The sequence below is a fragment of the Theobroma umbraticum genome, unplaced genomic scaffold (genome assembly GCF_002168275.2).
Source record: "Theobroma umbraticum cultivar Fairchild unplaced genomic scaffold, ASM216827v3 scaffold_30.0, whole genome shotgun sequence".
NCBI lineage: Eukaryota > Viridiplantae > Streptophyta > Magnoliopsida > Malvales > Malvaceae > Theobroma > Theobroma umbraticum.
Window position 1 is genome coordinate 2,593,408 of NW_018397254.1, and position 3,965 is coordinate 2,597,372.

A 3,965-nucleotide genomic window follows, 5' to 3' on the forward strand; every position below is an offset into this window, starting at 1 on the left:
CATAATTACTTGTGGTGAGCTTTTGGTTAATGATGACTGATCTTGGATGATCTGTGTGATGAAGGTAATAAGGAGACTAAGGATCTCCTATTGGTGAAATCTGGGATAAGGTTTGAGATCTTTGGGACCTTGATTGATTTGAATCGGTAGACATAGACATGACTCAAGCTTGATGAGGAATAATGAAGAGATTATGCAAAAACTAAAGATATGATGATGTTGAACAATAACGATACCCAACAGATATAAGAAGAGAATGGGTTTGAAAACTTTACTTTACCAAAAATGAATCAGCAGTAGCTATTCCATATCCAGCACCTTTGTTCAGAGTTTGTTGAATCTTGCTCTGATACCATGTCAAAAGCAGCAGAAATGGAGAATATGGAAGAAGCAGCACATATGGGTGAGAATATGATTCAGTATTCTCTCATCCATCTATCAGGGTATTACATGGTAGTATTTATATGTACAGGTATACAATTAGTAAAGAAAGAGTAAAGTTAAACACTAAGTAACTAACCAATGATTACTGCCTAACTGAAATTTAAAAACAAAACAAAAACGATGTGCATTGAGCTTCTGCCTTTATTTAAATGGTGAGTTTTGATCCTTCCTCTTCTTTTTCTTCTTATAAGCTGATATACTCATCTTCTTCATTTCATCTCTGTTTCTTCATTCTTCAAACACTTATTTGAGTATTTGAATCATCATCATGAGGATGATGTCCAACACTTTTCATGACTGCAATCGCTCATCAAACATTTTGCAGAAAAGATCAAGAAACTTCCCAAAATGAATAGTCATTCTGCGCCTTACTAAACCTGAACCGGGTTTTTTTTTTGCATCCATTATAAAATCATGTTATTTTAATTTTTATACAAAATTTTAACCTAATCCTAGTGGGAGAAAATTATGAGAAATAACCCTTGGCATTTCAAAAATAACCATCAAAATAAATTTAATTATTTTTAGCCATATTTAGCTATGACTTGATAAAAATACCCTTGAAACTATTTTAAATAAATTAAACCATTTAACACAATTTTTCTTCATTTGTGCTTCCAATTTCTCTCTCTCACCATCCCACTCTCTAATTTTATTAATTTCACTTTCAGCATTCGTCTACTATGCTCTTGATTTCTCTCCTCAGCACTTTCAGATTTCTCTTTTCAGCAATTTGAAGATACCAAACGATAGTTTTGATTTGCTTGAGTGGATGACTATTTAGAGAATTTGATTTTTATGTATTTTGGATAAAACTTAACAGTAAAAATGATCACAAATGTTTGAAAATAGCTTTTAATTAGATAAATTCGAGATCTAGACACTAGTAAACTCAAAATTTTAAAATTTATAAACCTAGGTTTTCAAAGAATTTTTTTTATTTTTAGTCAAAATAGGTGTTTTAGATAAGAAAATTTGTATTTTGATTTATAAAAACATGTTAGAAAAACTTTAATCGGTACCAAATTGTCAAAAAAAAAATAAAAAGAGCTTAAAGGATTTGAAGTTTTGGTTTGTAAATAATAACAATAGTTTAGGCATTAACGTAAACCAAAATGTTTTTGAATATGGCATGTAATAACAATATTTTTTTAACATGACGTGTAACAACAGTATTTTTTTTTGCAACATGACGTGTAACAACCTTTTTTAACCATGATGTATAACATATTTTTGTACATAATGTGTAATAGTAATATTTTTTTTAACATGATGTGTAACATATTTTTGTACATGACGTGTAACAATCTAACCATGGCATGTCACATTTTTTTGTACATGGTATATAACAACCTAATCATGTGTCACATGTTTTTGTACATGACATGTTAGGCTAGACGTGTAACATGTTTTTGTACATAGCATGTTAGGTTAGGCATGTAACATGTATTTGTACATGACGTGTCACATGTTTTTATACATGACGTATAACAACTTAATCATGTGTCACATGTTTTTGTATATGACATGTAACAACCTAATCATGGCGTGGAATATGTTTCTGTACATGACGTGTAATAACCTAATTATAACGTCATATATTTTTATACATAGCGTATAACAATTTAATCATGACGTGTAACATATTTTTATACATGACATGTAATTTTATTAAAAATAATTTTACCTAACTTAACTAAAAATAGTTAAAATTATAAAAAAAATATTTTTAAAATCTCTTTTCTTTATTTTTACTCTCTTATTCTTCTTCCACTGGCTGCGATAGCCAACCCATTCTCTAAACCCTCGGTCCTTTACTAGGTCCCCGGCCTCGTCACCCTCACCAGCCTAACCTTTTCTGGGAGCAACTTTCTCTTTTTTTCCTTTTCTTCTTTTGTTCTCTTCCCCTTCCTTCTGCTGCCAATTTCCTCTCTTTTTAGAAAAGCCTAGCCACCGTTGTCTCCTCCTGCAATTTGAGTTTTCTTTTAGAAGTCTTGCCACAGATTTAAAATCCTTTCTTTAAGGCTAAGAAACGTGGCAAAATGAGGATGCCCCAAAAGATTATCAAAGATTTGGCCAAAAATATAAAGATAGAAAATTAAGTCTTTCTATGGGTTACGGTGGATAGATATAGGTTAAGCAAATGGGGTAGCTTGATTTACAATATTTAAAGATTAAATAAATTAAACATTTTTAAAAAATTATTAAAATTGACTAAACATAAAAAAAAAATCAAACCAATCAAATATAGAATTGAATAAACCGGTTTGATTTTGGATTAATAAATCAAAATTTTATTTTATTTTTGTAAATTACAATATTAAAATTTGTAAACTTCATTTATAATTATAAAATATACAAATAATTTAAACATTAAAAACATACATTTGTTCCTTCACTCACATAATTATGTCTTTTTACATAAATCATCAAATTAACATTTAATATTCAACATAACAAAAAATCAAAGATAATAAAATTAACATCCACAAAATAAAACTAACACAAGACCATTGAGTCCTTACATCAACAAAAGTTTAAACCTTTTATATTTTGTTAATAAATGAATAATTATTATTGATAATAAACTTTAATATATTTATATTAAACATTAGTTTACAATGAATAATTATTAATGATAATATCTTTATATATTCATAATATATTAGACATTAATATATAATATAATATATTTAATATTATTATATTGTAAATAAAATTGATATTATTTTGTTCTTTATTTATAATATATTATTTATTAATTATTAACTAAAGTTATTATTTTCTAAATTATTAATTAGTATAAGTAATATGTTAATTTTATATAGTATATATTTATATGTATTATTTTATTATATATATATGAAATATTTACAAGAAAACATATAAATATAAATTAGTTGATACTTAAGGAAAGGCTACTTTAATAAGGATTTCAATGTTAATAAAAAATTATTTAATATTTAATTTAATAAAAAAATTTCAATTAAGAAAAGTTTAATTTAATAAGAATTTATAAATGGTAATAAAAAATAAATAAGTTATCCAATATTTAAAACGAGAATCATTAGTGATCAAATATATATTTCACATGACTGCATTCTTAAATCAGCTTTTTCTAGTCTTTGCACTCGCGTTCAAAAAAGATGGGAAAATATGTGAATTCAGGAAATGGTTCGAGGATAGATGGGCTTGGAAAATTGATTTCGAAGAAGCATATTTGGTTGGGAATATAAGTAGTGGGATTGTTTTTGTTCTCTCTTCGATAATCAAGTGATGGACAAAGATTTCCCAGATAAACTCATTTGGAAATGAACTCCTCGAAGTGACTACTCTTCCAAATCTTTTTGCCGTAAAGTTTTACTCACTAATACCCCTCATGTTGTGTCAGTTAAAATTCTACTACGCAAGTATACGTATCGAATAGACAGTATATTAGCAAGTAGAGTATCGATCCCACAGAAAATTGATCTAAAAGTTTACTAAGTACTAAAAATTATCGCAAATTAATCTTATCCAAA

General features: G+C 27.3%; 1 protein-coding gene across 2 annotated transcripts in view; it reads right to left on the reverse strand.

Annotated features, from left to right (window-relative positions):
- LOC110418461 (geraniol 8-hydroxylase-like) overlaps window positions 1-464 on the reverse strand; it is a 2,803-nt gene extending 2,339 nt beyond the window's left edge. The window contains exon 1 of one of the 2 annotated variants that reach the window (XM_021431209.2): window positions 276-464. The gene's annotated coding sequence lies outside the window, so the exon portion shown is untranslated. The remainder of the gene's footprint in view (window positions 1-275) is intronic. The other variant, XM_021431201.2, reaches the window with a different exon arrangement.
- Between the last annotated feature and the right edge of the window lie 3,501 nt (window positions 465-3,965).